General features: G+C 36.1%; 1 pseudogene across 1 annotated transcript in view; it reads left to right on the forward strand.

Annotated features, from left to right (window-relative positions):
- Positions 1-608: 608 nt before the first annotated feature.
- The window catches only part of LOC147871022 (cell adhesion molecule Dscam1-like), a 28,178-nt pseudogene continuing 4,684 nt past the window's right edge, over positions 609-24,102 (forward strand). Inside the window, exons 1-20 of the transcript XR_015532892.1 lie at positions 609-783; positions 6,615-6,714; positions 7,814-8,276; positions 8,976-9,270; positions 9,931-10,191; positions 10,861-11,116; positions 11,798-11,938; positions 12,787-12,960; positions 13,492-13,779; positions 14,015-14,317; positions 14,402-14,472; positions 14,558-14,791; positions 16,406-16,552; positions 16,756-16,914; positions 17,948-18,081; positions 19,306-19,462; positions 21,342-21,723; positions 22,863-23,048; positions 23,257-23,544; positions 23,771-23,917. The product of XR_015532892.1 is annotated as a cell adhesion molecule Dscam1-like (transcript). The remainder of the gene's footprint in view (positions 784-6,614; positions 6,715-7,813; positions 8,277-8,975; positions 9,271-9,930; positions 10,192-10,860; positions 11,117-11,797; positions 11,939-12,786; positions 12,961-13,491; positions 13,780-14,014; positions 14,318-14,401; positions 14,473-14,557; positions 14,792-16,405; positions 16,553-16,755; positions 16,915-17,947; positions 18,082-19,305; positions 19,463-21,341; positions 21,724-22,862; positions 23,049-23,256; positions 23,545-23,770; positions 23,918-24,102) is intronic.

Raw genomic sequence — 24,102 nt, forward strand, 5'->3', positions numbered from 1 at the left:
CTGTCATTTTTGTTGCTCATCCCACCAGAATTTTTGTGCATTACACCCTCAGTTATGAAAGAATATTGTAAAAAAAATCTGGTATTTCCTAGTGTTCAGCAATGTTTTCTTTGCTATTACTGTACCTACCAATGGAGTGTACAAATGCTACATTACCGACCATTTGTGAGAAGATTGCTTTTATTGAGTTCTTGATGCATGTGACCTCAATTATCATAGCTTACACTTTTGCTGCAAGGATTAAATTGACACGTTTCCTTTTCTGTAAAGAATTACACATAGGGATTTTGAAGTTTCTATGAAGTGTGAAGTACTGGATTGTTACATGATATGACTTTGGTGAAAGACCTGTGAATATTGTTATTAAATGTTATTTCTGTAAGTGATAAATTAGGACCATGCATTAGGTGTGCACACTTTGTAGTTTTTAATAAGTAGTGTATGTCTGGTGCCAACTGATTTATTTGTATCAAAATCAGTGAATTTTGTACAAATGTCTTTTTGAAATGGCTTAATTGACAAATTCCTCATTGAAATTAACTCCTGAATAATTTTCTCTAAAGATTTCCTCTTTTTTTACTGAGCTAACATGGACATGTATTTATTATATGACACAGGCAGGTGATCCAGGATATGGGGCAAAGTCCCTGGCTGAACTAGAGAACCAGCGCAATAATGATCAGCAAGGAGGCACTCATGGTCAATCTGGACAGCTCTATTCAACATCTCCTGCCAGGAAGGGAGACTCGTCACTCAGTGGGCAGAAGGGAAGCGATACCTCTGGTATGAATATAACTGGCATGAATATGCATGTAATACAAGATGCAAAATATGTGACCATACCAGTACATACTGGTATTTGGACAAAAAAAATTCTGTATATGATCAGACAAGCCATATAATAAAAACCAAAAAGTATTTCATCCTGAAGCCATAAATCGTAAGAATGTGTACATATATTTTGTACACTGGATATCTTATTGAAGCATAACAACATTTTATTTCAGGTACAGAACACCATTGACACTGTAAGCTTGCATCATCACATTCTTGTTTTTACATCAGTGTCGAGATGAGTTCCATAACAAATCCCAGTTTAATGATTCCAGATATATTGCCACTGTCACATTGCACTAATAAAAATGTACAAATTAATGTTCCATTTACTAAAAAAATAATGTATTTCCCCAGCAAAAATATAATACTCACTTGTGTCCATTTATGTCATGTGTGTGGGCATTTATGTAAGTGCCACCTAATTATCTTCATATAAGTTTTGTTGGAAAAATTTTAATATCAAATTATGCAGATAATGAATTCAGTTATTTTATACTTTTGGGAGTTATCCTTGCTCTCCTTCAATTTAAAAAAATAAGTATAATGTCATGGCAATGTTTCACTTCCATTCAGTAAACAAGATATAGCTGGCACAGGTGTTTGTCTTCCATTTATTTAAAGAAACCTAATGGGTATGTTGATAATGTCTCTGAATGTTATTATGTCTTACAGGTTTTTTATATGATGATAGTTTTAAACAAAACAGTCTGACCCAAGAGATTACAAGATGGAGTCCACATACTTTCAAAATACTGAACTAAATGTCCTCAGAATTAAAGGACTCAGAATGTGGTATGGTGTCTGTTAAAGCTATCACAGTGAATTTGGATCCCAAAATGGTAGAACAAGAAAGGGTTAACTCTGCACCCAGCTTAAATTTATAAGTTTTCTGTTCTGTGTCAGGTAATCCTTATGTATGTAACAACATTATTGCACAAAATAATATTCATTTGGGATTCATCACTTAAGCAAATCATTCTTAACTAAAACCATGGATGAAGTTCATGTGCTTCTGATGATGTGACACAATGTGTAAAATTATTATGTTGGTCTTTGTCCATTGTCTGTTTTATTTCTGTTTAAAACCACATGCTTTAGAAGTTCATTGTATTTCTGTCTTCAGGTGACAGTAGGGGAGGACAAAACCCTACTTAATCATTTAAGGCTTAAACTAGCTCAACCAGAGCACCCAGCACCAAGTAGAACCAACTTCTGATATATTGTGATTTGAAATAGATAGAATCTGACAGAATAACTATACACATTGAATCTATGAATCAGACTCCTTGAGAAGTTGATAGTCAGTCAGCTGGTGACAGGTAATTATCTGCCTTTTTTTAGGACCCAGAGGCTCATTACCATGTTCATTTGACTGTATACCGAGCCACAAAAAATTGAGTCCATACCTTCACACTCTCTTATAAAAATTATATTTTATAAACCTGGCTTGGCCATAATTGCATCTCAAATGTAGGTGCAGGAAGTTTCAAAACTTAGTTAATATTCTCTGTATATGTAATTACTAAAAACTACAATAAACTCTCCATTATCCTTGCTACAAGAAGCTTTTAATTTCTTGTAACAAACTTCCTAGTATTAGAACCCAGAAGTGAAACACTAATATGTACAAATTTAAGTGGCTCATCAACAGGTAAGGAGGTCCTGCATCATAGCCTCCCACACACAGAGGCTATATACATTGAAGCACCTTCTCTTGCTTTAATAAATGCCAATGGTGGTATACAAACATTGAAAATTAGAAGTGTAAACTAGGCTTCCAGCATGTGAATGATGTTATAAGTATAATGACATGATAAAGAGCAAGAGAATTGCAGAATCAAGAAGACTGGAACCACTCTTACAGAACTTGTAAATGGTGACAACAAAGTAAATTAAGATTAAGAATTACTTATTATAAAAGAACAAAGAAAAATTTGGATAAATTTAAAAAAAAATACAGATGTACATAATTTAAATACAAGACGTAAACATGATCTATTATGTGCCAAATGCTAACTTTACTAAATATCAGAAAGGGGTGTACTATACAGGTATTGTTTAATAATCTTCCACCAACAGTTAAAAGTCTAAATTATGATATAAAGGTATTCAAGCCTGCATTGAAAGATTACCTCTTCACTCACTCCTTCTATTCTGTAGATGATTTCATCTCTGCTGAAAATGTTTAAGCTTTATATCCATAATCTATGTATATGCAAAGAAAGTTTTGTATTTATATATAAAATTCTGAGGTTTATGTATATTAATTTGTAAAATTATTTTTCATACTTGTATTGCATAATCTGAAATTTATGTACATTGATATGTGAAATACGTTCTTGTACTTGTGTTGAAAGTTCTGAAGTGTATGTATGTTGTATGAAATGACATGTTCTACATCCTTTGGTTGAGTCCTAAGAAGGATCTATGGAATGTAAATAAACTCTACTCTACTCTTTCTGACGAAACGTATCCGCCATGTTGTTACGTCACAGCCAAAGCTCACTAAACGCGAATGCCTGATCGGTAACACCAGTGGTACAAACCTCTCAAAAATCATTACCGTATACACACTGGTGAGAAGCCTTTTGAATGCAATGTGTGTCATGCAAAGTTCACACGCAGTGCATCGTACAACGCACATGGAAATGAAACAGTATAAATGTGATAATGCGATGTTTGCAACAAGAACTTTTCAAGGAATGATGATTTGAAGAAACATTATCGCACTCATACTGAAGTGAAGATTTACAAATGTGAAGTATGCAATAAACATTTCTCACAGAAAGAAAATCTTGTGATACACAGTTTTATCCATACAGGTAAGAAGCCTTACACTTGTGAAGTATATAATAAAAGTTTTTCTCAGGGCGGACATCTCAACGCGCACAAACGCATACACACAGGGGAAGAAACCGTATAATTGTGATGTGTGCAATAAGTAGTTTCCAGTGCGAGAAAAACTGAGAAGGCATTATGGTATCCACACGGGGAGAAACCATATGGTTGTGTTGTATGTGATTGAAGCTTCACAGAACTTGTCAATCTTAAAAGTCATCTTTCTCGTGTGCATACTGGAGAAATACCAAGTAGTGGAGAAGTGATGGAGTGAATAATTTAAACTTCAAGGACTTTGTTTATGTTGTAAATATTACCCGTGAGATTTTTGCTACAATGTGGCAAGTCAGTGTTTGGAAAATAGCTTATTTTCTGTGTGTTTATATCATCAGATAAAAATACATAATGAGCTATGCAGCGTTGTGGTACGTACGCACATGTACAGAGAAGTCCTGTCAAAAGGCTACGGCCTTCATAAAGGAAATAGCACGGGGTTCAAGATGTCCACCAGAGATTGCACTTTGTGACTTTGCAGCAACTGTTTGAAGCAATGTTGTACAACATTCCGATATATTTTTTGAATAGTGTGGAGTATTGTGTGACAAAAGTTGAAGGAATTCTGTTATTTTTATACTATCATCCAGGATATCAGCAACTCCTTGAAATATCTTCTTGTTACCTAAATTGTTAGGATACCCAGCTCATAATTTGTAGAATTCAGTTTTGTTAATTTGCATTCTATATCTTCAGGTGTGTCTTGTAACATATTATCAATGAAGTTTAGAAAGTCAGTATATTGTAAAGTGTACTCCTTTCCAAAATCTTGATTCTCCTAATATCAATTAATTTATAAGACCTTACTGGACATGTGTCTGTATACAAAATACTGTATATACACGTTTTTATTGCAATTAATCTAGTAACAAAATAAACACATAAAAGGTTTTGGTTGTATATCTTTGTGTATATAAAATGTACTAACCACATAAGTTTTGCAAGCAAAAATGTGTTATTTTGAAAAGCCTCTAAGGTAGCAACTTTAGCCCTAAATGGTACCACATATTTCATTGGCATAAAGATAATAAGATAACAAACTGGAACCAGCTAACCAAAGCTAGCCTAGCCTAATGCAGCATGTTCTTACTGACATACAGAACTGAAATGAAGATCCTTTAAATGCTTGACTTAAAGGTGATATAATAGGCTGTTCCTTATGCATTTCCTGCCAGTCACATATCTACTTTCAGTGGCATTGGGATAACACAAAAGAAGCATTGATTCATCACTAATTTGTAAATGTGTTTTCGTGTAAGATGGGAGCCTTCCCAACAATATAAACCTTTAGTTTTAATTTTTATAACTTTATTTTGTACAGAAAAAACTTTTCTATCCACTTTTATACTTGTTCTGAAGGAATGTGTACATGTCATCACATATGTAATTTTGAACTTTTAGCAAACTTGTGACCACACTCATTACATTCTAACGGCTTCTCTCCCGTGCGAGTGGTGGACAGTGGAATATCCTGTTTACGAGCTCATGACTAAACAGCATGCCATGTACATGAAAGTCCCTTAGAGGTCTTCTCTTAATAATTTCAGTATATGATACTAATTCATACCCACAGAATTTTGACTTCATAATGAAATCCTTATAATTACATGTACATCTCAGAGCCTTGGCTCATTTTACGCAAATGGATAGGTTACATTTTCCGAGATATGTGGTTATGAAATCGATTGGCAACTGTTTCACGATGCAATTCGTTATTGACAGATGTGGCAAGCAATTGTCTGGATGTATTTACGATTTCTTGTGAATTTTATATACTCCCGTATCGTGCACAATACGTGGGTTTTTTTCCAGTTTGTCAGGTTGGCGTGCCTGTCTAAAAAGAAAATGGCCTATTCTTCGTGTGTTGTGTTTTGGAAGCCACGTGATGAAACTAATTTCGTTCGTACGTCGGGAATTTGTTAGGATGTGCAAGGTATGTTAATTTAACGTGAACTTGTGTTAAGTGTGACATCTGCTCGTTGACGGGGTGTGGATTTCGGTACTTTGATGCAGCGAGATTAGTTTTGTGTCACAGACTGTGAGCCCGCATGTAGCTACTCGTGAACAGGGAATATGTGAAGTTATGTGGGTGTGAATGCCTAGCGTCCATCGGAGGACAGTTATGCACTAGATAGTTAATCCCCGAAGCTCTGCTGGGTGGCATCTGCTTTGTCATCTGTATTTCTGTTTCGATGCATTCCAGTGGGAGTACATTAAGCATCAACCCAAGCCAGACTAGCATATCTCTTGATTACTGTTTCAGGAGATCAGTTTTGAGCCTGTTCAGGATTGTTGTGATTGAAAATTATGTTAGAGACTTCGGACAGGAATATAATAGAATTACAGCTGTTTGGAATGGTGTAATGTAATTAAGGGTCATAGTGGTCTTGTCCGGGTCATAGAATTTCCGTTTCTTTGCCCTCCGAAACGTCACTTAGTATTCTGAGTATTCTTAGTATTCTTTTGAGGATTAAGTCTAAACTGAAGTAAATCAATTGTGTAGTATAGACAAACCACTAATTTATGTTTCAAGAGGCAATGTAACTAAACTTGTAATCACAGAAATGGAACTTCATTAAGAAAACCAAAACAAGTGTAGTGCAAGAATAACAGAATATAGTAGACTTAATTCTTAAAGTTTACATAAGTTATGATAATGATGTTAAAGATCACTTCTGAAAGAACTGCATAAGTACTGATGTAGACCACTCTTTGTTTTCCCATAGGCAATATGCAGTAATGTTCATCCGCTACTAAGAGAAACAAGAATTTACTGTATAATGTTGTGTAACTAATTCAGAATGATACTGGTAACATTCTGTAAGAAATTACGTTACCAAATATCATTCACATAACAATGCTTCTTCTTATAATTCATCTTCCAGACTGGGACAAGGATCATGTGGATTTGGAATGGACTCCACCCAAGAAAGATGGAGGATCTCCTATAACTGGATACATTATTGAGAAGAGGACTAGTTTTGGGTAATGACTGTACATAACACGTGTTTTAGATTATTATTATAATATGAAAATTATTTGTTTTTGCATGACCATTGGTTAACCTTTGACATACCAGAATAGGGAATTTAAACCCATTCTGGTATAGGACTGCTGGGCGGACTTAACTCTGGAACTTTATGTTTAAGAGGTGTGATGGAATGCACAAGTGATAAAATTTAATATATTTGCTCAGTAATGACTTTGTCTTCAATCCTGTGGTTTAATATATGTCAGAATTGTACCTTCACTCTGATTGGTGGTGTTCCTAGTAAACACATACCTAGCATGTACCAGATAGAACAACTTTTATTTACTATGCAAGATCCCACCTCATGTACAATTTTGTGCTGTTAATAGGTTCAGTAGTAAAAAAAATCATGGTCATGACAGTCCTCATAAATTTACATATTCTTATATAAAATGACAATAATGTCTTTGTAATAATAAAGAGGGTTAGAAAATAGGACTATGAAATATTTATATTAATTAAATAGTAAAGTGCAAGTACTTGGGCACTCTGAATTCTATTATATAGGGAATTTGTTATTCATTCTCATCATGGAGGCCTGGAATCATGCCAAGGGCAGTCCATGTGGGTATATTCTTGACAAATTGGCGCAGGGACAGGTTTTTCTCAGAGTTCTTAAGTTTCCTGTTTCACCATCATTCCACGGCTGATACATGTTCACTCGTGTATCATCTGGGGGTTCAACATTGGTCTTCTTAGTGGGTACAGTTGCTTGGAGACAATCTTTTATTTTCATAACAATAACAGTAACAATTGTGTATTTGAGTTGGTAATACCTAAAAGGGAATTTTATGTTAATAGAGTTAAGACTATTCTGACCGTGGCTTTTATGTAACTTGTTAGGTTATGCTCAGTGTTAGAGATGTTCTAATGGACACCAAATGTTATGATTAAGCACAGTCTCTAACTAGAGCCCAAACCTTGGACAATTTCTAAAATGTAGTAATTTTATAAACCTAGAATAATCTGCAAAGTCCAAGAGATGCGTCATGAGCAAACATTTTTATAGTCTCACTTTCAAGCAGATATTCATATAGTGTACTATGTCTGCAGATGGTACCGCGACCAGGTCGGTGTGCTACAGGAGGTGGGGCTTGGTATGGTGCTTGTACGCCCCCTACGGTCTGTACTTCAGTTCCCACGTGTTCAGCTACAGGATGAAGGTCGCTATATCTGCGTAGTGAGCAATCTGCTGGGTGAGGATCGCCGTGAGATCACGCTTAATGTAATGACGCCACTGAAGGCCCGCATCCGCCCACAGCAGCAGACTGTGGATGCAGGCACCCCAGCCATGTTCAACTGCTCTGTGCAGGGAGGCGGCGAAGGCATACACATCTCTTGGCTGAAAGATGCACACCCTTTGCTGGAGAGCCCCCATGTCAGCATTATGCAACAGGGAGAGGTGCTGGTCTTGAGAAATGTTCAGAAATCAGATCGTGGCATGTACCAGTGTATGTCACGCAGCGGTGATGAGAGTGCCCAAGGTAGTGCTGAGCTCACCCTAGGAGGTGCGTTAGTATTTTTCATAACGCTATTACAATTGGACTTTTATCATTTATTATTAACAGGCTTTAAATCTATAACTGCACTGGTTAATATATCAAACAAATAAGAATAATTTAAAAATTCACTTTGACTAACATACGAGTACCTTTTTTGAATATATGTCATATTTATAATCAATAAATTTACCAAATGAATTTTCATATTTGTGAAGGCTTGTCCATAATTTTCATCAGATGAAAGTGATTATTGATTTCGAGTAGTTACTATGTTGCTGTTTTACATTACATACCTATTCAAAAATGATTGCAGTTAAAACCATAATTAACATACAAAGGTTCAGGATCTTATATGTAATTAATTCACCTTAGAACTTTACTCAGCCTCCACATTGCCTTTGTTAAAAGTAGAAAAAACTCATTAAGTTTACAGCAAACTTTTGCTAAAGTCAGTCATTTCATTCCAAAAGTTATGAATAGAAGGAACAGATTTATATGGCTATGATACTACAAGCTTCACTTTCCTCCTCTTATTCCTTAATGTTTTCTTTTTACCTCCCTTTCTACCCTTCCATCTATATTTTATTTTTTATCCATTCCTTCCTTCGTCTCTATATTTCTCCCACTTTCAATGCTTCTTTATTTCTTTCCTTCTTCCTTCATTTCCGTAGTCCTCAGTGTGTTCCAGTTTCTCATGTTTCCCGCTGTTACAGCCATATCCCCCTGAGCTACAGTTAACGTTCATAGAGCAGACCCTGCAGCAAGGCCCACCAGTGTCACTGAGATGCTCTGCCTTGGGGAACCCCCCACCACGTATCACATGGCTTCTTGATGGAAGTGAGCTCATGCCCCGAGGCTATGTTCTGGGCAGTTACCTGGATTCCGCAAGCAACGTCATCAGCCACCTCAACATCTCATCCGTTCGTGTACAGCATGGTGGTATCTACACCTGTGTTGCCAGAAATGTCCTTGGTTCTGTTCAGCACTCCGCCATGCTCAATATTTATGGTAGGTTATCCCTAAGGCAGCATAACCATGCATACAATGCTTCAGGCATTCACAAGAAGTTCTGGGAAGAACTTAAATGTTTAATTTTTAATTTAAATATCTAGAGAGGCAAGTTAAGATTTATAGATGTGTTTATAATCTTTGACCATGCCATATTTCACATGGTTATAGAGGCTAATATTAAGGTTCAGTTGTATTTGTGGAAACATAAAATTTGCATCAAACAAGAAAAATGTAAAGGTTACACAGGTACAGTTTTACAAAACTAGTAGTTTCAGTTGGCTCATGAATATTAAAAATATGAGTGATGAAAGAAACTGGTGGTATAAAAATATACGTTACTGTTTTGAGTTCCAGAAACAAGTGGATGAGCGAGTTTATTGGACAAGTAAACAAACACATGAAGGAAAATTAAATATTTTTGTTCCAAAAAGAAAGAAAGGATATAAGTCACAAGATTGATCATATTTGATCAATGGAATATGAAAGATACATAAAAGAAACATTAAAATACAGGATAGAGAAGGAAGAGATTATTGAAGACATCTAAAGAGAGCCAAAATATCATGAATATATCTCTGGACAGTCTACTTTATGCTGTCTTGACACCCGCAGACAATGTTGTAACCCTGTGTTTCAGTGATTGTACACATATTACAGGCTCTCCTTCTGCCCGTGTACCGCAGAACCTGACTGTGGTCACGGGTCTTGATGTATACCTCAGATGTCCAGTAGCAGGATTCCCCATCTCCAGTGTGACGTGGCAGCGAGCTGGTGATATTCTGCCCATTCATCTCAGACAGAGGGTGTTCTCCAATGGCACGCTATTAGTCGAACACGTTGACAAAGGGGAATACTCCTGCTCAGTCAGCAACCAACAAGGGCAGTCAGCTCATGGTAGACCATACCTTGATGTTATGAGTACGTATCCTGACTGTAGGTTACAAAATAATAGGAGGAACTGGTGATTCTCAGGTTTTGAACACTATGTGATTCTGACAACTTATAATATAATGTAATGTAGATTATTTCCCAAGATTGAACCATGTGTGTTAACCTCATAATGCAAGGAAATTAATACTTTGTTATAAACGTGTAATTGCACTGCACCATAAACCTAATAAGGAAAATCATAATATAAATGAACAGATAGATTAATTCAATAAAAGTCTGTTTCTTTTTATTTAATCTGAAATATAACATGTAGCGTGCCGTCTCAGTGGCCGCGTGGTTTGAGGCGTGGGCCTTGTGCTGCTTGGTCACTGGGACCGTGGGTTCGAATCCCACTCAATCCCTGGATGTCTGTCCGCGCTTTTCTGTGTTGTGCTGTCCTGTGTTCAGGTAGAGGCCTTGCGACGGGCCGATCCCTCGTCCAAGGAGTCCTACCGAATGTCTATAGATCGAGCCAACAAAAAGTTGGGACCCGCAGCGCTCAGGCACTTGAAGAACGGGTTGTCAAAGTATCAAAGTATAACATGTAGCAGGTAATTCCATTATTGCATTATTGAGTTTGAACTTGCTAACACAAAACATACTATAAAACATTACTGGTTCTTATGTGTTTAAAAAAATGACATACATTGTTCACAGAACCACCACAAATTGCCCCATTCCAGTTCCCCAGCAATTTACAGGAAGGAATGAGAGCTCAAGTGTCATGCAGCATCATATCTGGGGACTTCCCCATAACAATCACGTGGCGCAAGGATGGAGGTCCATTGTCTCAGGAGGCAGCAGCACCAGTTTGTAAGCAACCTGATGTTCAGCAATCTGGCAGCCCGACACTCAGGACATTACACCTGTATTGCCAGTAATGCTGCAGCTGTGGCCAAATTTATTGTTAGAGGTACAAGTTTCCAGAAGGGCAGATCATGATGTGATGGTTTATCCATCTGTCATTTGGTTAATCCATTATCATCTACTCATGTCCAAGAGTGTAGTTTATGAACAAAAGTGGGTCTGGCATGTAGTTCCAGCTTGAAAGAAATGAGCATGAATCATTATGAGGTTATTTTGGTTATTATTTAATCATATAGATCAACCTGCATCCCAGTAACTTTAATAGGAATGGAGGCAACACTTTGAGTCAGACCTGGTATCCGGTAAAAAAAATGCTGAAGCAATCTGGTCAAAACATCAATAGAAAGCAGGGCCACACAGCATGAGCTATTGACTCCACCCACTAGCTGTGATTGGCTAGGGTCTGACCATGAGATGGGAGATGATGTCAACATCAAGTCACATCAGAAACTTGATGATGGGGACAGAGTTGGTCCCTCAAGCATCAGTTTCTTCTTTTCACCAGTTGACACGGCTGATTGCCTGAGAAGATTTTATTAAGTTATGTCACTGCAAAAGCTTCAAATCATATTTTCTTCTGCCATTTATTTTGTTTGTGTGTGGGTATATACTTTTTTTTAGTTATTCTAAATTTATGTTAGAATTGTCATCTTTTCAGTTTCTACAATAATAAAATCCAAGGGAAAGTGACATTTATATTCCTGTCATAATGATTCTGACAGTTAAGTACATGGTTTAGGCTATATATATATATATAGGCTCTATGTTGAGCCCCAGGATATCTCAGTATTGTTCCAGCATCCTGTGTCTTTACACTGTCAAGCCAGTGGCTTTCCAACACCCATAATAACATGGATGAAAGCCAAGGGTTAGTGACATTATTACTCTCTTGATTTTTGAACATGTCAACAACTGTTGCTTGTCATTACTCCTGGTTATCTTCTGGACATAGTCCATTTTCTGAGGAGTCTCGTAAGTGCATTACATTTTATGAGTTATTAGTACTTCTGAAGTAAAGGGAGTAGTTATCACTCACTAGTCCATAATCAAAAGTCTCTAGAATAATGTAAAAAAAAAATTGAGGTTATGTATTTTCTTAAAAAATAACATCTCAGAAAGGAAAAACCTAATACATAATGAAAATTACTCAAACTGTTAATTCTAGTCTAACTCATGTTGGCTTAACCCTTTGAGGTCAAGTGGTAAATATACATACCAGCTGCTTTAACAGACAGTACCTTTGCATTTAGTATTGATAGGTTATGTATCATTATCAGCATAAACAGTATATATATTCCAAAACAGCATTCAGAAATTGATCATTGTGATGGTGACAGTGTTTTTTTTTTGTTTTTGTTTTTTGTAGTATGAACTAAATTCTTAAATATTATGTAGACAAGCTTCAGCTATAAAGGTTCATTTGGTTTGACATAGTTTCAGTCAGTGTGATTGTAGTAAGGGATAATTTTTGAAGTGTCAGAATCTTAAACAAATTACCTAACCTAGCATAACTGACCTGCTACCAATACATATGGGTCACTCCAAATAACCTCTAAAACTTAAAAGGAAGGATGGTCTAATGAAGAGAGGGAGGCTGATGGCTTTAAATATTACATAACACTTAAACTACTGCTATAATTAATATATTGATTGTTATAAAGTACATAATTTGTAAATATAAACATAATTACCATATAAAAACTCAGATTTTTACAGGTGAACAACCTGGTGACTATATAACCCTGGAGTCTGGTCCCCGACTTGTCATCTCAAGTAATGGTTCAGTGCTGATCAGAACGGTTGACCCATCACATGAAGGTCATTACACATGTCAGGCTAGCAATGGTATTGGGTCTGGCCTTAGCAAGGTTATTTTCCTAAGAGTAAATGGTGAGTATATACTTCATAATTTTCAGACAATTTTGCAATTATATCGTTATAGTAATTTTTATAAAACATTTAGGGTCTCTCATATATTGTTTTTCTGTTGGATTCATTCTACAAAATATGTTTATTTTGAAAGCTACATAAAATCTGCAGCCATCTTCCTGGACCTGCCCCAGTTTTACCCACTGTCCCTTTAGCTGTCATTGAATCATTTCGTGTGGACATACTGCCAGTGCTTCCTTGTGTTTGTTGCAGCATTAAAATTTAAACAACATTACCAGTACTTCCAAACAGTAGTTCATTTTTCCATCTGTAACAGCGAACAGTATAAACATTTTTTAATTCTATTCCATGGTATACATTAATAAAGCTTTTGCGTATATTATTTCTTTCTCTGTCAGGTTTCGAAGGTGACCAGCGACTGAACAGACAGATGCTTCATTTAATACTGATATGAACATGAATTTATTAGTTTTACAGAATAATTTACACATCAGTCTCAATAGGTTTCATGATCAGAAATTTTCTTTTCAGTTCCAACACATTCTAGATCACGGGCAGTAAACCAAAGTGGTGTAGCAGGAGAAGGAATTGTGTTGGTGTGTGAAGCGGAAGGAGATTTGCCCCTGCATGTAGCATGGTCAGCATCTCACAGACCTCTAAATCCTACCCACACCCAGATTACGGAACGACAAACACCCAATGGAGTCACAGCAGAACTGCATTTGGACTCTTTGGCTCGGAGAGATGCTGGTCCATATCGTTGCTCAGCTTCCAATGATTTTGGTCAGGATGAGATGATAGTTTACCTCGCAGTCAAAGGTGATACATTTATCAATATGAATTTTGTCTTAGTAAAATTCCATTTTACATGTCATAAGGCAAATGGTGTGTGGTCATTTGGTAGTCAGTGGCAATCACAGACAACTGAGTAGTAACTAGCTATGTAACTAAGTATGAAACAAAATCATCTGAGAGCAGCCGAGTGCCTTTGTTTCATTCTTTCATTTCATCTTACAGCATATGACACCATGTTATTTGCCTGTAATAATTTCAGAGCCACCAGAGGCCCCCAGGACGGGTCGACGTGCAAGAAGTGGGAAGTCGGTGGGTGAGCGTCTCATGGGGGGCACCATACTCAGGTCATGCTCTCATTATGTGATACAGTTTCGTGAGGAGGAGACCACACTGGGTGGAGGAATGAGTTCATGGAACAATGTTACTGTTGGAGGCAACATTCACAAGGCCCGCTTGGGTACCTTGAGACCTGCTACATCCTACAAGTTGAGACTACTGGCTGTCAATGAGGTTGGGGCAGGGCCTCCCAGTGAGTCTACTCTTGCCCTAACTTTGCAGGAAGGTGAGGATAATAGAAGTGATGACATTTTCAAGGACTCACTAAACACTTCACTATCTAACAGAGTTATCTTCTTTATTTATACAGCTCCCAGTGGCCCCCCAATAGATATACCTGTTGACGCAACAAGTCCAGAGTCACTTCTGGTAAAATGGAAGGTGAGAGTAATTCCAAATAGAGTGCAGTAAATTATATCCATGTCATGACATACATATTATTATATCATGCTGTTTCTCTATGCAGCCTCCCTTAGTGAGTTACTCCAATGGAGAGATCCTGGGATACCGAGTGGGGTACCAGGAAACAGTGCTCCATCCACAGCCCCACAACAAGTGCGTACAGTGAGAGGACACCGCTTGGAGGTGACACTAACCTCTCTACACCAGTTCACCTGTTATGAGGTGACAGTGCGAGCATTCAACCAGGTGGGGTCAGGCCCTGCCTCACCAACACAGTCTGTAACAACATTGGAGGGTGGTAGGTAAATATTGCGTGTCTTTTTGTTTTCTTGTGCACATTGTCAGATTGTTATAAATTAAAGTTGACTCACCATGCGCACACACCATATTTTGTAGTTCTATGTGCTGTTAAGCTATGTGACCAAAAATGTCTAGTTTTTGGTATACATAGTTTTAAACTGTTTGAAGTAATTTTATAAATTATACTTTTATGTGGTTATTTTGACAAGTAATCCAGAATGGCAGCATGTTTTAAGGTATATAATGGGTGTAAGCACATATCAATACATCATTTACTGTTTGATGGCTCAGTAATAACACTATAAGACTTGAGTAAAATGCATAATGAAATTAATTTTTTTTAACTTGTACCAGAATATTTAACTTCTTGAATTTTTTACAATACCCAAAAATATTTCAGATAAATGTTACAAACTTTAGAAAGGTAAACATTATATGTTGTGAACCGGTATTTCATTTTACAACCTGTTTTTGAGAGAGTTGAGGTAATTTGTAAATAGTGGCTGGGCAGGTATGCATCCCTCACTTTGGTTAGAAGTATGCTATTAAATATTATGAAACATATTTTGAACAACATTTCTAATGCTTGCTTAGATGAACATTGTACATTACAGTAGGCTGTCAATTATCTGTAAGCAGACAATTATATTTCCAAATTTGTCATAGTTTTTTTATATAAATCAGTAAACTAAATATAAAGAAATTATTACGTGCCTCGATCTCATCTCTTTAGATGTTGAAACATTTCAGTTGTGCACGCTATGGACTTCATCTTCTATTTCATCACACACCTTCAGACTTTCTCCTTTATGGCCTTCAAGAATGTATCACTCACCATATGCTTTACTTTTCCTTTGTTCCTACCCTGTTTCAATACTGCCAGTCTCTTAGGCATCAACTGTTAACAGCCGCTTCTTGGGACAGTATGACAAAAATTATGAGTGTATAGTCAGATTTATAAACATTATAAACTTATGCAAAAGAAAGTAGATGAGAATAACAACGTTAAATGTTCTCGAGAAGAAGCTTATACCATTAGATGTTGCATATAAAGTGAAAGTTTGGGGTATGGTAAAGCAAATTATCATAATCAGTCATGAAAACAAATATTTGTAGACAATGAAGAGAATAAATGGTTGGGTGTTCATGAGGAAAAATATCTGCTGCAGAATTGGTGTGGTGGCCTTGAAGCAGACAGTTTACAAGCAATGTGCAGTGGTTATGATCACTGGTTAAGATCAGACAATTGAAAGTGGCAAAATTTAGGATGATGAAACAGCTGGAATTTCAGAAAGCATGTCAGGCATTCATATGCTCCTGACTGAATGTCTACTTAATTATTTGAAACAAGATAACATGCTGTTTTCCAAACATTGTAAGCTCAGAACTACCACAAGATAGTATTAGGTATAACTCTAAATCAACTAAAAGTTCGATGATTTACATGATGGTTTTAATGAAATCAAGTGATTTGTTGCTATTTTTACCCTGAGTAACTTTCATGCAATTGAAAATTACATTCAAATCTAAATAACTTTAAATTTCTCATGCTTTCTACATCCACACTGCCAAGTGTAATATTTTCAAATTTACATATATATATATATCTTAGTTCCAGACATGGCACCACAAGACTTGCGCTGCTCTGCATTGTCTCCACAGAGTGTACGAGTGAGAAGGGAACCACCACCAATTGAACATCATAATGGAGTCATTGAGGGTTACAATGTTTTATACAAGCACATCAGTTTTCAAGGAGGTGAGAAGCATGAAAACCTACTCAAAAATTTTAAAGATCCAACACCTTAGCATCTAAATTGTAATGTCTAAATCATCCAAATAAATACTCCTCAAACAGACTTTCCAACAAGAACGAAAGATTTACCACAATAATGTACAGCGTAACTTTATATTTCCCCTAATGAGTTATAATTTCCAAACTGCATATAATCAATGTTCTAGGTATGGGATCAGATGTGGAAATAAAGGAAACAACAAATCTTGAGACAAATCTTCATGGTTTGGCCAAGTTTGCAAACTACAGTGTGAGAGTGCTGGCATTTACTACAGCTGGTGAAGGAGTCAGGTCCAATCCAGTCCACTGTACCACAGAGGAAGATGGTATGTTATACACAGCTAGTATTTACTGTGAAATCACATACTTATAGTCTTTTTTTAAACCCTGAGCTTTATATGAACAAAAAGAACATTCTTACTAACTCTTTTAATTGAAAATAGAACATTGTTGATAGTTGCTATATTTGTAAAGGTAAATTATATTCTTTGCTACCAAAGCAACATAATTAACCCTACCTACATACATTCAGATTTAAATCTCAAATTTTTGAACTTCACAGTTCCTTATGTGTAGATCAGGAGTTCTCATTTTTAGACATGGGGACACCTTTCACTCTTCATGGGCCACCGTGTTAGAAAAAGGACAGTTTATCAGACTAGGATTTCACAGTTGGAGCTAATTTGTGTTGGTTTGGCATTTTAGGAAGCCTTGTATAAAGCAGGAAGGAAGATATGATACAGGCATTTGGATTGGTAACTTAGGGAAAACTGCACAAAATATATTGAAGGTTTGCAGGTTGAAAACCTCTGGCACACATAATAGTCAGTATTAAAGTGCTATATTGTATTATGTTTCCCCATGCGAAGGTATTGCATTATATTATATATTATTAGACTCCAGGGTCTTTAATTCAATATACAGTGTAATAACAAAGTAACATTTTTGCTAGCATTGGAAGTAATGAATTAATAATATGTCAGCAAAAGAACTGAAAGAAAATTCTGAAAGTATAAACTTTATTAATCTGTTAAGGAGAAAAACTGTTAATTAAAGATACATGGCAAGTGATACGTGGCAAAGTAAGACCTCTCACAGACATGAAAGAAGAAAATAGGTATTCTGTCTGCTCTGTCATTTATTTTCTATACAGTGGTGTACAGACTTAGTTATGTCCCCCCAGTGAAAATAAAATAGCTATAACTTTTACATTCTGTGTTGTGTAAGGATAAAGTATAATGTGATATCCTTCTACTGAAATGTCTACAGTAAATGATCCTACCCTTATCCATCTGATATTTTCTTGTTTTGATTTCCTTTTTAAGAAAATTATTCCCAAAATGTTTATTTTTCTTACAGTTCCAGGTCCACCTGAACAAATCAAGGCACTAGCAATGACATCTGACAGCATTATGGTTGCCTGGACAAGACCGCTGGAACCAAATGGCAACATTATCAAGTACAATGTGTACTACCATTCATTGCTGCGCAAAGTAAGCTTCAGAATATTTTTACAAAAAGCACAAGACATACTTAGATGCTCTGCATGAATTTTTTTATAGTTTAACGAACATCATGAAGAAAGCCCTTACTGAGAACCTGGCAGTTCCTTATCTGGTCAGTGGATTCCCTGCTTTCTCTGATCCTGAAGGTTCATTACCATATTTACAAGAGCCTACCACCGATCCCTATCCTGCCAGATTAATCCAGTCCACTCCCTCACACCCTAGCTTGATAAGATCCATTTTAGGATTATAATTTCATCTACACTTAGATCTTCCAATTAGCCTCTTGCTTTAATATTTTTTAATTAGAATGTTTTGTGAAATACTTATCTCTTGTGCATGCTACATGCCCTACCCAACTCATCCTCCTTGATTTCATCATCCTAATGCAGTTTTCTCCAGTCCCTGTAACTTCGTTCTTCTATAGTTAGACTGCTATCCTCAACACCCTATTCTGGAACAGCCTCAGTCTGTTTTTCCTTTAATATGAGAGAGTGATTTTCACATCCATAAAAAACAGTACACAAAATTAGTTTCATTTATATATTTCAGTCTTCAAATATTTATATAGCAGAAGGGTGGCAAGCATTTCCTACATTTAATCTGATCTTAATTTCTTTATGAATGAAATTTTGATGTTACCATGTTACCATTACCCTCAGTGGCGGCTTGTGAGTCTGAGCAGTGGTAGTGCTGCACAAGGGGAAAAATTCAGAATAGTCTTTCAACACATAACTATATAAATAAATGAAAAGTAAATTTGCATCAGGAGAAAACCCATACATGCTCGACAATGTTTTAACTATTTGTAAGTCCAGAAGAGCTCTGGAGCTCTTATGGATGGGCCGCCACTGTTCCCCCTGTTTACAAATTAAATATTAAAAGTTTTTTTACTGCTTCCTAGGTTCCGCCCTAACATTATTGAAATTGTTGCTGCTCTAATCTGCAACTGTCAGTGTACATAATGTGTGTTATTTTCCTTTGCATGCATTTACAATAAACTCAGAGGTAAGACTAAATTGTAGCAGGAAGAAACATAACGAAACAATTCCTTGACTTGTTTCACTGTAATTTAAAAACAAATGTGATCTCTAAGCTCTCTCACTTACCAGGATATTGATTCCACCATAATCTCCATATATCACCATTTTACATATGCAGTCTGACATCACTGCTATTGCATGGAACAATGTTTCTTGATTTCCATCACAGGATGAGCATAAGGAGACTGTGTTTGGTGACAGAGAGCTGACCTATGAAGTTCGTCGACTCAAAGAATTCCAGTAATATGAATTCTGGGTGACTGCCTCCACAATAATAGGAGAGGGACAGAGCAGCATCAAGGTTCCCCAAGCACCAGTCTCCAGAGGTGAGTTTTCAGTGTTTGTACCTAGTTCTCTTGTGAAGTGCACACACTTATCTTCCTGATGCTGGAAGATTTTCCACTTCCCCCCCCCCCCCCCATAAGCTCTTCAAAGTCAGTTCATGTAATCACAGCATGTTTATTAATACATATTTATAATTTGTTTCTTTTATCTATGCCTTGGTTTAACAATTAAGTGGCATCTTTCAGTATTTCCCTGTTTACAATATGGATTTAGGAAAGGATTAAAAACAGATAATGCAATCTATAAATTGACTACAGAGATTTTAAATGCCATGAATAACAAACAAATAGTGGGAGGCATTTTCTGTGATTTGGAAAAAGCTTTTGATTGTGTTGATCATGAAATTTTGTTATTTAAGCTTAAATTTTATGGTATCAATGGGAAGGATCACGCACTTTATGAATCTTACTTAAATAACAGATACATTAGAACAGTATTACATACTAATGACAATAACAATACAGCCTCGGATTGGCTTAAAGTTAGATATGGAGTTCCACAAGGGTCTATATTGGGACCTTTGTTGTTTCTTTTATACATAAACGATTTACCCAGTATAATAACTAAATTTGCTACACCTATAATTTTTGCTGATGATACTAGCATCCTATTTTCTCATTCTAATACAAACGACTTTAATAAACACATTCATGCAACATTTGAAAATATAAATAGATGGTTTAGAATGAACAGATTATCACTAAACTTTAATAAGACACATTATATTAATTTTAAAATTAAGAGAAAAATGTCAGATACTGTCACAATAAGTTATAATAATAAATTCATTAATAATATCTTCTGTACTAAATTCTTGGAAATTATGATTGATGGTGCATTGACTTGGAAGAATCATATTGATCTACTTATTAAAAAATTGAGCAAGGCTTGCTATGTACTTATAAATATGAAACCATATATGTCTATTTCAGTACTAAAGACAATTTATTATGCTTTCTTTCATTCCTTAATAAGCTATGGCATCATTTTCTGGGGAAATTCATCTAGTAGTTACACTATTTTTCTCCTTCAGAAAAAGGCAATTAGAACAATGATGGGATGTAGCAATAGAGTATCGTGTAGAAATATATTCAAAGAATTAGATATCTTACCGTTGGCATCACAATATATATTTTCTTTATCACTGTTTGTATTACAAAACAAAACTCTTTTTCCATCAAACATTGACTCTCATACTATTGATACTAGACAGAGACAAAATTTGTATCTACCCCAAGCCAATTTAACTATTTATCAGAAAGGAGTTCACTATGCGGGTATAAAGATATTTAATAAATTACCCACAGAGGTTAAGAATACCTCAAATAATCTTAAAAAGTTCAAGGTTGCATTAAGGCATTTTTTAATTACTCACTCGTTTTACACTGTGGATGAGTACTTAATTGGATAACTATTGTAATAAAAATACTAATTATATTGTCTTGAATTTAGTATGCTGCTTGTCTAGATGTAATTTTTTTAATGTATGTATTTTATGTTTTTATACTTGAGTTTGTGACGTGTTCTATATCCACTATTGGATTCTTGGAACTTGTAAATAAATAAAAAAAACCCTCAATATCAAGAATCATAAAATGGACAAAGAATTAATTTTTCTAACATTCATTACCGATAAGAAAGTTCTGAAGCTGGTGTGCTACTTGCTGTGCTTTTTATTTTGCAGAAAAAATTGTCATTTACTATCTTCATTATATCAGTAAGGGTTAATCCCATTGTTCTGTTTTATTGTTTCTTTATTTGGTTTTACATTTTTAAATGTAATTCATTTCTTCAACCAGTCACACAAGTATACTGCTTAATCTCTAGTCAGAGTATGTGGTTATTCCTTCACTATTTCAGTCCCAGCACGGATAGCTTCGTTTTCTCGACGAGTGGTAGGAGGAGCAGGTCAAGAGCATTATGTTAGTATGCCATGGCGTGGGTCTTCCTGAACCTAATCGTAATTGGCGTGGTCCCTCTGGTAACTTCATTACCCCATCGTCAGGGAACAGGCATCAACGAGTGCTCCCAGATGGGGTATTGACACTTGGTCCACTTAGGCCAGAAGATGCTGGTAACTACTCCTGCTTGGCAGAGAATGTTTTTGGTCGAGATGAAATCACATACGAGATAATAGTACAAGTTCCTCCTGGCGAACCTCATCTGTCTGTACCTGCCACGACAACTTGCAGCCTGGCTCTGCAGTGGAGACTACCAGATAATGGTGGGAGTCCAGTAATTGGTGAGTTCTGTGTGCCTTATTTTGTATATTGTATTAAACACAATTTGATCATCAGAAAATTTTTGAAAGTGACTCCATTCTTTTCTTATTAAAAGAAAACAAAAAAATTTAAGGGTCTAGTACAAAAAAATATATAAGTCCAGTCTGGGTCAAAATTTAGTTTTACATTATTTCATGCACAAAAAGAATTGCCTGATATATTGGTGGAAGAATAGCCCGACTCAAGTCGCAGTTACAATGTTACAGTAAAAATGGTGCCACACTGTGTTGTTTTAAGGAGGAATTTGAATTTGTGGACATGGTTTCTGTTCTGCTTCAGAAGTGTTTTAACCCTCATGCTGTGCATTATTCTTTTACTGCTTTGCTAAAAGAATGTAACTTTAAAATAAAAATCTTAACTCATTATAAGGATTATTCTATTATGTTCATAGGTAAAGGTGAAGTTGTCATTGATACTTATTATATACCATATGATAAAGACATATGAGGTAGTGGGGTAGTATAGCTTCACTCTTTCTTCACCTCAACACTAGATGGAGGTGCCTGGCCACTTTACCTACAGTACCCATTGGAGAGGAGATTGGGTGTGGTCCAAAGCCAGTTTGGATGCAGCGACTAAGAGAAAAGTTGTTTGCCCCCTGATAGAAATTAAATCCCAGCTTTTCAGCCTGTAGTCAGCATTATAATGATGAAGCTACTGTGGCTCATCTTACTACATACACATCAATAAAAATCACTTCAACTTATAAACATAGCAACCAAATTCTGAATATTACATTAACAAAAGTTAATTTTATTATTATATTACAACCACTTAACACTGAGAAACATCACAAGTATCAAAATAGCATTCAAAACATAAAATTCTTCATGCTAGATGGCAGTACTGTGCAGACCAACAATAGTGAATGTTTATAGCTGAGAGAGTAAAATCAAATGTTAACCTAAAGGTAATAAATAAGGCTTGAAGACTGCCATGTACATGACAATCAGCCTTTGTGTTCCATAAAAAATTAGGAATTTATTGAGTAAATGAGTAATTTTTAGCCCCTCAAGATTGGCTGTTCTCCAAGAAGTTCGTCATTTAGTCTGTCAGTCAGTCAGTCAGTTAGAAGTTTTGTTATTATTTTGTCCCACAGGACACACATTGAGCTACAAATGAGAATCTGGGGAGTGGCAGGAGGTGGTGCTGGACCCAGACCGGAAGACATACACACTGGATGGGGTAAAGTGTGGCTCTAATTATCAGCTCTTCCTCACAGCAGTGAACTCGGTTGGTAATGGGAAACCAAGTTCTGTTGTCACTGCCACCACTAAAGGAGGAGGTATACACGTAATATACCCCAGATCTTAAGTGTTATTTCAGAGTTAAGTTAAAAGTATGCTGGTCGAAATGAATATTGTAAATGTAGTTATCTAATGCTGAAAATTAATGTGATTATTATGGTATGTCATTACATACATAACAATAATATGCTATAAAACTGCATGGATATTGTCTCCCACCCAGACTTTCAATCTTAATGTCCACAGCACCCCGAGTTCCTGCACAGGATGATCTTCTGTTGGTAAACTCAACATCAGTCACATTATTCCTGGAGTCATGGCCTAGTGGGGGTTGTCCACTGCGGTATTTTATTGTGGAGTATCGTTCTCGGGGCCAGAAAACATGGACGCTAGTTTCTAACAACCTTCAGCAGGAGGAGCTAGTAATACCTGATCTCACTCCTGCTACATGGTATGCAGTACGAATTGCTGCACACAATGATGCAGGATCCAGTGTTCAAGAGTTTCTGTTTGCCACAAAGACAAGAACAGGTGGTGGGTATCAATATAGCACTTTTCAGTGGGGATATACAACTCTGATATTGAAATTGTAAATGTACCCTAATATTTACAATATGAGAATTTGCACATTTAACTGAAATAACAGTAAATGTAATTTACTGACTAACTACAATTCAGGTAAATCTATTGTATAATACATTTATTTTTAAATAACTTAGTTGTACATTAATATTCACCTTCTGAATTCAATTTGTTTCAGAAACCATTCTTCCAGAAGTGATGCCAGACATGTCGGAACAGCAGGGTACATTTTACGCTCACTTAAATGTGATAATTCCGATCATATCTGGAATCATCTGCACCATAGCTGCATCCATCTGTGTGTGTGTATCATCATCCATAGAAGGTAAATGCTGTGTGTTCTTGTAGAAAGTGTGGCACATAGAATTGTTCAAGAACTTTATAAGGATATACACAGTTCTTTTCCACTAATTTATTCTCATGCATTGTCTGAAGCACATATAAAATGTTTGAACCTGAATGAGTGGATCAATGTAGACACTTCGGAATTCTGTCTATATTATTTATGCT

Source organism: Zootermopsis nevadensis, unplaced genomic scaffold (genome assembly GCF_977971745.1).
Source record: "Zootermopsis nevadensis isolate Lab colony 2312 unplaced genomic scaffold, Znev_1.0 Znev_ptg000075l, whole genome shotgun sequence".
In the NCBI taxonomy this organism is placed as follows: Eukaryota; Metazoa; Arthropoda; class Insecta; order Blattodea; family Termopsidae; genus Zootermopsis; species Zootermopsis nevadensis.